The 14621-nt window shown below is 33.6% G+C and overlaps 4 non-coding genes across 4 annotated transcripts; all 4 read right to left on the reverse strand.

Annotated features, from left to right (window-relative positions):
- Positions 1–313: 313 nt before the first annotated feature.
- Positions 314–3633, reverse strand: IAQ61_004936. Its single transcript, XR_010715480.1, has one exon. It is a non-coding gene; the product is annotated as a 28S ribosomal RNA (ribosomal RNA).
- A 165-nt stretch (positions 3634–3798) lies between these two features.
- IAQ61_004937 lies at positions 3799–5595 on the reverse strand. Its single transcript, XR_010715481.1, has one exon. It is a non-coding gene; the product is annotated as an 18S ribosomal RNA (ribosomal RNA).
- Positions 5596–5644: 49 nt separating this feature from the next.
- On the reverse strand, positions 5645–11257 carry IAQ61_004938. Its single transcript, XR_010715482.1, has one exon. It is a non-coding gene; the product is annotated as a 28S ribosomal RNA (ribosomal RNA).
- A 165-nt stretch (positions 11258–11422) lies between these two features.
- Positions 11423–13219, reverse strand: IAQ61_004939. The gene has a single exon (XR_010715483.1). It is a non-coding gene; the product is annotated as an 18S ribosomal RNA (ribosomal RNA).
- Between the last annotated feature and the right edge of the window lie 1402 nt (positions 13220–14621).

The raw sequence follows: 14621 nt of genomic DNA on the forward strand, positions 1-14621 counted from the left end.
TTTTCTATTAGTAGCAATATTCTAGGTGTTCTAGCACTTCTAGTATTGCTAATACTTCTTATAGTTCTAATTATTCTAATAGTTCTAGTTGTTCTAGTTCTGGTCGTTCTAGTTCTAGTTATTCTAGTTCTAGTTATTCTAGTTCTAGTTATTCTAGTTCTAGTTATTCTAGTTATTCTAGTCGTTCTAGTTCTAGTTATTCTAGTTGTTCTAGTGTTTCTAATATTTTCTAGTTAGCCTCTTAGTATTGTTACTCTATTCCTACTAACGCGCGTTAGCCACATCCTAATATAGGCCTACTATTTTGGCCTTAACAATGTTAATTATTAACACCACCTATTTTTTAATTTTTCTCTGCCCTCCTTATACTTAGAGAAACGTCCTCTTAGTTGCATGCTGCTAGGCCCTCCCCTTTACTAAGATAAGATAAGTTCCCCTTAGGCTTCGCCATTTAAACTAACAGGGAGAGTAACCTATTTAAATAAGGAGAAGTAGGAGGGGCAAGGTTTAATAGTAGTAACCCTATAGTAGAGGATATAGGTTTAATATAGAAACATAAGTAAAAAGATAATATTATAGAGTTAAAGTAAAGTCTGCAGGAATTGTACCTATCCTATCCTCTAATCCTTAATACCTTTATACTATTTAATCTACCTAACCTTTTAGGCTAAGCCTTATTTTTCTCCTATACATCCCTTACTACGGCACACTACGTTATAGTTTAATAGATGTGCTGCCGTAGCTAAACTCCCTACCTAATAATATCTTTAACCTAGATTAGCCTATAAAGGACCTTAAACGCTAGAAGTTAGGTAGTAAGGCCTAGCTCTGCTTTATTAAATAAGTAAAAAAACAATAAGGGTAGTAGTATTTCACTAGCGCTAAAGCTCCTACCTATTCTACACCCCCTATATCTTTTTATAATGTTAAACTAGAGTTAAGCTTAATAGGGTCTTCTTTCCCCGCTAATTTAGCTAAGCCTGTTCCCTTAGCTATAGTTTCGCTAGATAGTAGATAGGGATAGTAGGAATCTTGTTAATCTATTTATGCGCGTCACTAATTAGATAACAAGGCATTTAGCTACCTTAAGAGAGTTATAGTTACTCCTACTATTTACCTGCGCTTAGTTAAATCTCTTTGCTTTAATATTTAGAGCACTAGGCAGAAATCATATTATATTAATACTACTTTCTAGCTATTGCAATACTATATTTTAATTAGATAGTTAGATTCCCTTTATCTATACTAGTTCTAAGTTAGTTATTAAACGTACGCTAGATAGCTAAAACCTGCTAAGGGTGTCTACACCCTAGCGCTAAGAGGCGCCTACCTTGCGGTTAGTGCCCTTCTACGCTAGAGGCTTCTCCCTAAGGCCTAACGTACCTAACCCTTAGAGCTAATCCTTTTCCTAAAGTTACAGATCTATTTTGCTAACTTCCCTTATCTATATTATTCTATTAACTAGAGGCTTTTTACCTTAGAGACCTGCTATAGTTATAAGTACAACCTAGCGTAAAAACTATTTCTTTAAGTAGATTTTTAAGGCTTGTTAGGAGCGCACTAAATACTACAAAAGTATAGCGCTCTTCTAGCTATTAAACCCTAGCTCTAGACAAACTAATTTTAGGGTAATAGACTATTAAGAAGAAAAGAGAACTCTTCTTAGGGCTCCTGCTAAGGTCTCCGCTCTTAGTTGCGTTGCTGCGGAGAATCTATATCTAGGTGCTAGAATATTAACTAGCTTCCCTTTTAAGGGCGTGGCGTAAGCGCTAATATTAAAACAGAATTACCCTATCTCTTAGGATTTACTAACCTGTGTCTAACTGCTATTTATACAGAACCTTTCCCTACTTTAGTCCTTAAAGTTCTTATTTAAGTATTTGCTACTACTACTAAGATCTACACTAGAGGCTGTTCTACCTAGGGTTACCCCTAAGGCTTTATTACGAGCCTCTACGCCTACCTACTTGCTAGGGCTTAAATCTTGCCCTAGTGGCGGGGTATAGGTAACACGCTTAAGCGCTATCTATTTTTAGGGCTAGTTTATTTAGTAGGTAAGTTATTATACACTCCTTAGTAGATTCTAACTTCTATAGCTACTATCCTGCTGTCTAGATAAACTAACACCTTTTATAGTATCTAATAAGCGTGCATTCTAGCACCTTAACCCTACGTTTGGTTTATCCTATATTGCTAGTTCTACTTACTAAAAATAGCCTACTAGTAATAGTATATTTAAGTGTCCACGTTTAATTAAGTAATAAGGACTTCTTATATATTTAAAGTTTAAGAATAGGTAAAGGTTATTTTAACCCCTAGGCCTCTAATTATTTGCTTTACCTTATAAAACTAAATACGTTACTACTATCCTAAGGGAAACTTTAGCAGGAACTAGCTACTAGATAGTTTGATTAGTCTTTCGCCCCTATACCTAAATTTAACAATTAATTTGCACGTTAGAACTGCTATAAGCCTCTACTAGAGTTTCCTCTAGCTTTACCCTATTTAAGTATAGTTTACTATCTTTTAGGTCCTAATAGCTATACTCTTACTTAAATCCTTCTAAAGATATTAGGATTGGTTAATAGTGCACCCTAAAAGGGGTCCTACCTCTATTTACTTTTATTACGCGTCTAGGCTTAACACCTAAACACTTGCATAGATGTTAGACTCCTTAGTCTGTGTTTTAAGACAGGCTGCTTATAGCTATTACGCTAGCATCCTAGCAGATGCGCGGACCTTAGTCTAGGCTAGTTGCATGTTGTCTCCTCTATAAGGCCTCCCTAAAGGGAGGTACGTGATAGAGACCTTTATCTAACTACCTAAACTAATACTAGCCTGCCTATAGAAGAGTGCACTAGACAAAACCCTAGATAAGTAACTATAGGTAAGTCTAGCTGTAAGCGCTTCCCTTTTAACAATTTTACGTGCTATTTAACTCTCTTTCTAAAGTGCTTTTTATCTTTTAATTACTCTACTTGTGCGCTATTAGTCTCTAGCTAGTATTTAGCTTTAGAAGAAATTTACCTCCTATTTAGAGCTGCATTCCTAAATAACTTAACTTGTTAAAGGGGCTTTACATAGCAAAGGCTAGCGACTATATACAGGATTCTTACCCTCTATAACGTCCTGTTCTAAGGAACTTAGACTGCTGCTAACGCTAAAGCGCCCTCTGCAAATTACAACTTAGACCCTAAAATAGCTAGATTTTAAATTTAAGCTGTTACCGCTTCACTCGCTATTACTAGGGTAATCCCTATTAGTTTCTTTTCCTCTGCTTATTAATATGCTTAAGTTTAGCGGGTATCCCTACCTAATCTAAGGTTAAGAGCTTAAAAAGTGTCTTAATAGATACTAACAACTATAACAAGAGGCGTAAAATATGCTGCGCTCTAGGCTAATATACTAGCTACTAATTATTTTAAGGCAAGTCCTAAGTAAAACAAACACCTAACACTAAGCAGAGCTTAAGGGTACAAATAACGCTTAAACAGGCATGCCCTATAGAATACTAAGGGGCGCAATGTGCGTTTAAAGATTTAATAATTTACTAAATTCTATAATTTACACTACTTATTACATTTTGCTGCGTTCTTTATTAATACTAGAACTAAGAGATCTATTATTAAAAGTTATAATTTATTATATTATTACTAACGCTAACTGCAATTATAAGTAGTTTTAGAGGATCTAATTAGTAGGCAAGCCTACTAAGGAAATAAATAGTACGCAAAAAACATAGGTAGAATTAAAGTAGACTACTACTACTAATTAAGGTAGTAGTGCTTTAAAAATAAGTAATAATCCTTCTATAGGTTTACCTATAGAAACCTTGTTATAACTTTTACTTCCTCTAAATAACTAAGTTTAACAAACTTTCTAGCTTAGGGTAGTTATTACTAACCTCCCTAAGCTAGTCTAAAGGCCTTACTAAGCTATTTAATTAGTAGTAGCGACAGGCAGTGTGTATAAAGGGTAGGGACGTAATTAACGCATACTAATAACACGCGCTTACTAGGTATTCCTTATTAAAGAGTAATAATTGCAATACTCTATCCCTAGTATAATAGAGTTTAATAAGATTACCTAGACCTTTTAGTTAAGGTAAAGAACTTATTAGCTCTATTAGTGTAGCGCACGTGTAGCCTAGAACATCTAAGGGCATTACAGACCTGTTATTACCTTAAACTTCTATTAGCTTAAGCTAATAGTCCCTCTAAGAAGCTAGCAACTAGCTAAAGCTAGCCTAGCTATTTAGCAGGTTAAGGTCTTGTTTGTTATTGCAATTAAGCAGACAAATCACTCTACTAACTAAGAATAGCTATGCACCACCACCTAAAAAATTAAGAAAGAGCTCTTAATCTATTAATCCTTATTTTATCTAGACCTAGTAAGTTTCCCTATATTAAGTTAAATTAAGCCGCAGGCTCCACGCCTAGTGGTGCCCTTCTATTAATTTCTTTAAGTTTTAGCCTTGCAACTATACTCCCCCTAGAACCTAAAAACTTTAATTTCTTGTAAGGTGCTAAGTAAGTTAGAAAAAGAACATTACCTAATCCCTAGTTAGCATAGTTTACAGTTAAGACTACAACAGTATCTAATTATCTTTAATCCCCTAACTTTTATTTACTAATTAATAAAAATATCCTTAGCAAATGCTTTTGTAGTAGTTAGTCTTTAATAAATCTAAGAATTTTACCTCTAATAATTAAATACTAATGCCCCTAACTGTCCCTATTAATTATTATAGCAGTCCTAGAAACTAACAAAATAGGACCGCACGTCCTATTCTATTATTCTATGCTAACGTATTTAAGCAAAGGCCTACTTTAAACACTCTAATTTTTTTAAAGTAAAAGTCCTAGTCCCTAACACGCCTAGTAAAGGGCATAAGGTTCTCTAGAAGGAAGGCCTAGCTAGACAAGTACACGCGGTAAGGCAGACCTGCTAGCTAGACCTAAGTTTTAACTACAAGCTTTTTAACTGCAACAACTTTAATATACGCTATTAGAGCTAGAATTACCGCAGCTGCTAGCACTAGACTTGCCCTCTAATTATTCCTTATTAAGAGGTTTAAATTATACTTATTCTAATTACAAGACCTAAAAGAGCCCTATATTAGTATTTATTGTTACTACCTCCCTATATTAGGATTAGGTAATTTACGCGCCTGCTGCCTTCCTTAGATATAGTAGCTATTTCTTAGGCTCCCTCTCTAGAATTAAACCCTAATTCCCTGTTACCTGTTAAAACTATAGTAAGCTAATACCTTACTATTAAAAGTTAATAGGGCAGAAATTTAAATAAACTATTACTAGCGCAAGGCTATATAATCTGTAAAGTTATTATAAATTACTAAGAAGCCCTAAAGGGCGTTAGTTTTTTATCTAATAAATACACCCCTTCTAAAGTTAGGGTTTTTAGCATATATTAGCTCTAGAATTACTATAGTTATCTAAGTAGTAAGGTACTATTAAATAAACAATAACTGATTTAATAAGCTATTTGCAGTTTTACAGTATAATTACTTATACTTAGACATGCATAGCTTAATCTTTAAGATAAGCATATAACTACTAGTAGAATTAACTAGGTAACAATCCTAATACCTAATACGCTAAAGCGCACAAGCACTACCCCTAAAACAAGGTAGAAAGTACGTAATAAGAAATCGCAGAAGCAATTCTAGCTACTAGCATAATAGTATATAAGGCACTAGTTATAACTAGCAACTAATTTAATTACCCCTACTAAGTTTCTTAAGGAATAGTCTATAATAAAGCCTAATAGGCGTTTCTACGTGTTTAAACTCGCCACATACATGCCCTAAGTAGAGAAAACCTACGCTTTGCCACGCTTACTAGGAGTAGATGCTAGGTAGGGCTATCCCCTAAGATCTATTAAATAGTTTAGCAGTGCTAGCTATCTATAGACCCTAAATTTTGCTTACTGCTAAAACTTTAATAGTAGGACTTTAGGTGCTAACCACAAAACTAGGTGCAATAGCAGGGTTGCTTTAGTATATAGGCCTAGGCCTACCTAGTTAAGTAGAAGAGTAATCTCTAAGCCCCTAATTACCTACTAATTAGAGCAAATCTAAACTAGGCAGAAATCTAGGAAACAAGGCTAGCTATTATAAAACTAAAACTTTTAAATTTAGTCTAACTACCGCTAAAACAGGCGTAGAGTGCTAATAATAGGGAGTTATAGGGAGTATAGACGCAGACACAAGCAAAAATTGCCCCCTTAGTGCCTAATAACGCTAGTTTAACTACCTAATCTAAGAACTGCGCGTAGCAGATTTAACCTTAGTTAGTTAGTTAGGTATTTAGTATTTAAGAATCTATTTGCCCTCCTTATATATTATAGGAATAGGTTTTGGTTTAATTTTTGCGTTGCGGGGTTAGTGTAGTAGAAAATAGCTTAGAGCTACACTTTTTTGTATATAAAACTGTGTAGACATACGCAGCCCTATACAAACTATAAACCCGTATTCACTAGATAAGAGTAACTTAGAATTCTATTAGTAGTAGGTAAATATATAGATAAGGATCTCTACTCTAATATCTGTACTCTACTATAACTACTTTATCTATATTAACTATAGATCTATTAGCTCTATCTATATCTACTTAATATATAAGGCAAGAAATAGAGATAGTATAGAGGAAGAATATAAAGGTATTATTTAATACTAGTAGGTTATAAAAAAGTATAGTAGGACTAGCTAGTAAAGAAAAAGATTTATAAAATATAAGGATATACTTAAGAGTAAAGAATAATAGATAATAGTATAATACTATAAGGATTATAAAAAGGATATAATAGCTACTATTATAGAATAGTCTAAAGTTATAGAAAGCACTAAAGTAATAAAATAAACAAAAGGTATAGAAGGACCTAAAGTTATAGAATACTACCCCTAAAAAAGTAAAAGTTATAGAACGCCCTAAGGTTATAGAATAGCCCATAGGATTTTTTTAAAGATTAACAGAATACGCTAAAGATTTAGAATAATCTATAGTTATAGAATAGCCTATAAGATTTTTTAAGTATAGAACGCCCTAAGTTATAGAACACTACCCCTAAAAATAAAAAGTTATAGAACGCCCTAAGTTATAGAACGCCCTAAGTTATAGAACGCCCTAAGTTATAGAACGCCCTAAAGTTATAGAACGCTATAAGCTTATAAAATAGCCTACTAGATTTTTTAAAACATTAATAGAATGCCCTAAAGGTTTAGAATAATCTATAGTTATAGAATAGCCTATAAGATTTTTTAAGTATAGAACGCCCTAAGTTATAGAACACTACCCCTAAAAAATAAAGGGTTATAGAACGCCCTAAGTTATAGAACACTGCCTAAAAATATGTATAGATTATTTTATGTCCTTTCTTAATCTTTATATGCTATAATTTAACTGCCTAAGGTACGTACACACATAACCTGTTCTTTTGTATATTTTGTGAGGATTGCTTCTAGCTCTAGCCCTTGCTATCTTGCAATTGCTATATAACATGTTAGCTATGGCCCTCTTCCTTCTATTAATAGTAGCTGTTTAGGTAGTAGTTTTGCAAATAAGAAGGGTATAATATCCTAATTTTAACCAAGCTAGCAACAGGCTTACGCTTAGTAGCTCGTAATAATAAGGCTACTTAACTACTTACATAACCTAGCTAGATAACTAAGTTATCTATAAAGGATTTAATCCTGCGCACTGTATAATTGCAATACACTAGCTAACAACTCTAACTTTAATAGGGCTGCTAACGCTAATCTAGTAAGGTTCTAGGCTAAAGGCCTATTTATATCTAACTAGTATAGGCGGAAATTACCCTATTCTAGCATAGATTCTAACTTAGAGGCGTTTAGCTATAATCTAGTAGATAGTAGCTTCGCGGCAATGCCTAGTTAGATAGCCGCAAAAACTAATTATCTAAAACCGCGGTTCCTCTTGTACTAAGCGGTATTACTATTAGGGCAAGGTTATTAGTAGGGTAAAACTAACCTATCTTACAACAGTCTAAACCTAGCTCACGTTCCCTATTAGTAGGTAAACAATCTAACGCTTACTAAATTCTAATTTAGTATAATAGGAAGAGCTAATATTAAAGGATTAAAAAGCAACGTCGCTATAAACGCTTGGCTGCCACAAGCTAGTTATCCCTATAGTAACTTTTCTAGCACCTCTAGCCTTAAATTTTAAGGGACTAAAGGATTAATAGGCTACACTTTTATAGTTTATATTCACACTAAAAATTAAAATTAAGGGGACTTTTACCCTTTTACTCTACTAGAGATTTCTATTCTCTATAAGTCCCCCTTAGGACACCTACGTTATAGTTTAATAGATGTGCTACCCTAGCTAAACTCCCTACCTAACAATATCTTTAACCTAGATTAGCCTATAAAGGACCTTAAACGCTAGAAGTTAGGTAGTAAGGCCTAGCTCTGCTTTATTAAATAAGTAAAAAAATAATAAGGGTAGTAGTATTTTACTAGCGCTAAAGCTCCTACCTATTCTACACCCCCTATATCTTTTTATAATGTTAAACTAGAGTTAAGCTTAATAGGGTCTTCTTTCCCCGCTAATTTAGCTAAGCCTGTTCCCTTAGCTATAGTTTTGCTAGATAGTAGATAAGGATAGTAGGAATCTTGTTAATCTATTTATACGCGTTACTAATTAGATAACAAGGTATTTAGCTACCTTAAGAGAGTTATAGTTACTCCTGCTGTTTACCCGCGCTTAGTTAAATCTCTTTGCTTTAATATTTAGAGTACTAGGCAGAAATTATATTATATTAACACTACTTTCTAGCTATTATAATACTATATTTTAATTAGACAGTTAGATTCCCCTTATCTATACTAGTTCTAAGTTAGTTGTTAAACGTACGCTAGATAGCTAAAACCTACTAAGGGTGTCTACACCCTAGCGCTAAGAGGCGCCTACCTTGTAGTTAGTGCCCTTCTGCGCTAGAGGCTTCTCCCTAAGGCCTAACGTACCTAACCCTTAGAGCTAATTCTTTTCCTAAAGTTATAGATCTATTTTGCTAACTTCCCTTATCTATATTATTCTATTAACTAGAGGCTTTTTACCTTAGAGACCTACTATAGTTATAAGTATAACCTAGCGTAAAAACTATTTCTTTAAGCAGATTTTTAAGGCTTGTTAGGAGCGCACTAAATGCTGCAAAAGTGTAGCACTCTTCTAGCTATTAAACCCTAGCTCTAGATAAACTAATTTTAGGGTAACAGACTATTAAGAAGAAAAGAGAACTCTTCTTAGGGCTCCTGCTAAGGTCTCCGCTCTTAGTTGCGTTGCCGCGGAGAATCTATATCTAGGTGCTAGAATATTAACTAGCTTCCCTTTTAAGGGCGTAGCGTAAGCGCTAATATTAAAACAGAATTACCCTATCTCTTAGGATTAACTAACCTATGTCTAACTACTATTTATATAGAACCTTTCCCTACTTTAGTCCTTAAAGTTCTTATTTAAGTATTTACTACTACTACTAAGATCTATACTAGAGGCTGTTCTACCTAGGGTTACCCCTAAGGCTTTGTTACAAGCCTCTACGCCTACCTACTTGCTAGGGCTTAAATCTTGCCCTAGCGGCAGGGTATAGGTAACACGCTTAAGCGCTATCTATTTTTAGGGCTAGTTTATTTAGTAGGTAAGTTATTACACACTCCTTAGTAGATTCTAACTTCTATAGCTACTATCCTACTATTTAGATAAACTAACACCTTTTGTAGTGTCTAATAAGCGTGCATTCTAGCACCTTAACCCTACGTTTAGTTTATCCTGCATTGCTAGTTCTGCTTACTAAAAATAGCCTACTAGTAATAGTATATTTAAGTGTCTATATTTAATTAAGTAATAAGGACTTCTTATATATTTAAAGTTTAAGAATAGGTAAAGGTTATTTTAACCCCTAGGCCTCTAATTATTCGCTTTACCTTATAAAACTAAATATATTACTACTATCCTAAGGGAAACTTTAGTAGGAACTAGCTACTAGATAGTTTAATTAGTCTTTCGCCCCTATACCTAAATTTAATAATTAATTTGCACGTTAGAACTGCTACAAGCCTCTACTAGAGTTTCCTCTAGCTTTACCCTATTTAAGCATAGTTTACTATCTTTTAGGTCCTAATAGCTATACTCTTACTTAAATCCTTCTAAAGATATTAGGATTAGTTAATAGTGCACCCTAAAAGGGGTCCTACCTCTATTTACTTTTATTACGCGTCTAGGCTTAACACCTAAACACTTGTATAGATATTAGACTCCTTAGTCTATATTTTAAGACGGGCCGCTTATAGCTATTACGCTAGCATCCTAGTAGATACGTGGACCTTAGTCTAGGCTAGTTACATGTTATCTCCCCTATAAGGCCTCCCTAAAGAGAGGTACGTAACAGAGACCTTTATCTAACTGCCTAAACTAATACTAGCCTACCTATAGAAGAGTGCACTAGACAAAAGCCTAGATAAGCAACTATAGGCAAGTCTAGCTGCAAGCGCTTCCCTTTTAACAATTTCACGTGCTATTTAACTCTCTTTCTAAAGTGCTTTTTATCTTTTAATTACTCTACTTATACGCTATTAGTCTCTAGCTAGTATTTAGCTTTAGAAGAAATTTACCTCCTATTTAGAGCTATATTCCTAAATAACTTAACTTATTAAAGGGGCTTTACACAGCGAAGGCTAGTAACTACGTATAGGATTCTTACCCTCTATAACGTCCTATTCTAAGGAACTTAGACTACTACTAACACTAAAGCGCCCTCTGCAAATTACAACTTAGACCCTAAAAGAGCTAGATTTTAAATTTAAGCTGTTACTGCTTCACTTACTATTACTAGGGCAATCCCTATTAGTTTCTTTTCCTCTGCTTATTAATATGCTTAAGTTTAGCAGGTATCCCTACCTAATCTAAGGTTAAGAGCTTAAAAAGTGTCTTAATAGATGCTAACAACTATAACAAGAGGCGCAAAATATGCTGCGCTCTAGGCTAATATACTAGCTACTAATTGTTTTAAGGCAAGTCCTAAGTAAAACAAACACCTAACACTAAGCAGAGCTTAAGGGTACAAATAACGCTTAAACAGGCATGCCCTATAGAATACTAAGGGGCGCAATATGCGTTTAAAGATTTAATAATTTACTAAATTCTATAATTTACACTACTTATTGCATTTTGCTGCGTTCTTTATTAATACTAGAACTAAGAGATCTATTATTAAAAGTTATAATTTATTATATTGTTACTAACGCTAACTGTAATTATAAGTAGTTTTAGAGGATCTAATTAGTAGGCAAGCCTACTAAGGAAATAAATAGTACGCAAAAAACATAGGTAGAATTAAAGTAGACTACTACTACTAATTAAGGTAGCAGTGCTTTAAAAATAAGTAATAATCCTTCTACAGGTTTACCTATAGAAACCTTGTTATAACTTTTACTTCCTCTAAATAACTAAGTTTAACAAACTTTCTAGCTTAGGGTAGTTATTACTAACCTCCCTAAGCTAGTCTAAAGGCCTTACTAAGCTATTTAATTAGTAGTAGCAACAGGCAGTGTGTATAAAGGGTAGGGACGTAATTAACGCATACTAATAACACGCGCTTACTAGGTATTCCTTATTAAAGAGTAATAATTGCAATACTCTATCCCTAGTATAATAGAGTTTAATAAGATTACCTAGACCTTTTAGTTAAGGTAAAGAACTTATTAGCTCTATTAGTGTAGCGCACGTGTAGCCTAGAACATCTAAGGGCATTACAGACCTGTTATTACCTTAAACTTCTATTAGCTTAAGCTAATAGTCCCTCTAAGAAGCTAGCAACTAGCTAAAGCTAGCCTAGCTATTTAGCAGGTTAAGGTCTTGTTTGTTATTGCAATTAAGCAGACAAATCACTCTACTAACTAAGAATAGCTATGCACCACCACCTAAAAAATTAAGAAAGAGCTCTTAATCTATTAATCCTTATTTTATCTAGACCTAGTAAGTTTCCCTATATTAAGTTAAATTAAGCTGCAGGCTCCACGCCTAGTAGTACCCTTCTATTAATTTCTTTAAGTTTTAGCCTTACAACTATACTCCCCCTAGAACCTAAAAACTTTAATTTCTTATAAGGTGCTAAGCGAGTTAGAAAAAGAATATCACCTAATCCCTAGTTAGTATAGTTTACAGTTAAGACTACAACAGTATCTAATTATCTTTAATCCCCTAACTTTTGTTTACTAATTAATAAAAATATCCTTAGCAAATACTTTTACAGTAGTTAGTCTTTAATAAATCTAAGAATTTTACCTCTAATAATTAAATACTAATACCCCTAACTATCCCTATTAATTATTATAGCAGTCCTAGAAACTAACAAAATAGGACTGTACGTCCTATTCTATTATTCTATGCTAACGTATTTAAGCAAAGGCCTACTTTAAATACTCTAATTTTTTTAAAGTAAAAGTCCTAGTCCCTAACACGCCTAGTAAAGGGTATAAGGTTCTCTAGAAGGAAGGCCCAGCTAGATAAGTACACGCGGTAAGGCAGATCTACTAGCTAGACCTAAGTTTTAACTATAAGCTTTTTAACTGCAACAACTTTAATATACGCTATTAGAGCTAGAATTACTGTAGCTACTAGCACTAGACTTGCCCTCTAATTATTTCTTATTAAGAGGTTTAAATTATACTTATTCTAATTATAAGACCTAAAAGAGCCCTATATTAGTATTTATTATTACTACCTCCCTATGTTAGGATTGGGTAATTTGCGCGCCTGCTGCCTTCCTTAGATATGGTAGCCGTTTCTTAGGCTCCCTCTCTAGAATTAAACCCTAATTCCCTGTTACCTATTAAAACTATAGTAAGCTAATACCTTACTATTAAAAGTTAATAGGGCAGAAATTTGAATAAACTGTTGCCAGCGCAAGGCCATGCGATCTGTAAAGTTATTATGAATTACTAAGAAGCTATAAAGGGCGTTAGTTTTTTATCTAATAAATACACCCCTTCTAAAGTTAGGGTTTTTAGCATGTATTAGCTCTAGAATTACTATAGTTATCTAAGTAGTAAGGTACTATTAAATAAACAATAACTAATTTAATAAGCTATTCGCAGTTTTATAGTATAATTACTTATACTTAGACATGTATAGCTTAATCTTTAAGATAAGTATATAACTACTAGCAGAATTAACTAGGTAATAATCCTAATACCTAATACGCTAAAGCGCACAAGCACTACCCCTAAAAGGAGGTAGAAAGTACGTAATAAGAAATCGCAGAAGCAATTCTAGCTACTAGTATAATAGCATATAAGGCACTAGTTACAACTAGCAACTAATTTAATTACCCCTACTAAGTTTCTTAAGGAATAGTCCGCAATAAAGCCTAATAGGTATTTCTGCGTGTTTAAACTCGCCACATACATGCCTTAAGTAGAGAAAACCTACGCTTTACCACGCTTACTAGGAGCGGATGCTAGGCAGGGCTATCCCCTAAGATCTATTAAATAGTTTAGCAGTGCTAGCTATCTATAGACCCTAAATTTTGCCTACTACTAAAACTTTAATAGTAGGACTTTAGGTGCTAACTACAAAACTAGGCGTAATAGTAGGGTTGCTTTAGCATATAGGCCTAGGCCTGCCTAGTTAAGTAGAAGAGCAATCTTTAAGCCCCTAATTACCTACTAATTAGAGCAAATCTAAACCAGGCAGAAATCTAGGAAACAAGGCTAGCTATTATAAAACTAAAACTTTTAAATTTAGTCTAACTACTACTAAAACAGGCGCAGAGCGCTAACAACAGGGAGTTATAGGGAGTATAGACGCAGACACAAGCAAAAATTGCCCCCTTAGTACCTAATAACGCTAGTTTAACTGCCTAATCCAAGAACTACGCGCAGTAGATTTAACCTTAGTTAGTTAGTTAGGTATTTAGTATTTAAGAATCTATTTACCCTCCTTATATATTATAGGAATAGGTTTTAGTTTAATTTTTGCGTCGCGGGGTTAGTGCGGTGGAAAATAGCTTAGAGGTACACTTTTTTGTATATAAAACTGTGTAGACATGCGCAGCCCTATACAAACTATAAACCTGTATTCGCTAGATAAGAGCAACTTAGAATTCTATTAGTAGTAGGTAAATATATAGATAAGGATCTCTACTCTAATATCTATACTCTACTATAACTACTTTATCTATATTAACTATAGATCTATTAGCTCTATCTATATCTACTTAATATATAAGGTAAGAAATAGAGATAGTATAGAGGAAGAATATAAAGGTATTATTTAATACTAGTAGGTTATAAAAAAGTATAGTAGGACTAGCTAGTAAAGAAAAAGATTTATAAAATATAAGGATATACTTAAGAGTAAAGAATAATAGATAATAGTATAATACTATAAGGATTATAAAAAGGGTATAATAGCTACTATTATAGAATAGTCTAAAGTTATAGAAAGCACTAAAGTAATAGAATAAACAAAAGGTATAGAAGGACCTAAAGTTATAGAATACTACCCCTAAAAAAGTAAAAGTTATAGAACGCCCTAAGGTTATAGAATAGCCTATAGGATTTTTTTAAAGATTAACAGAAT

Source organism: Plenodomus lingam (assembly GCF_022343315.1).
Source record: "Plenodomus lingam strain CAN1 chromosome Unknown contig_19, whole genome shotgun sequence".
Classification (NCBI taxonomy): Eukaryota; Fungi; Ascomycota; class Dothideomycetes; order Pleosporales; family Leptosphaeriaceae; genus Plenodomus; species Plenodomus lingam.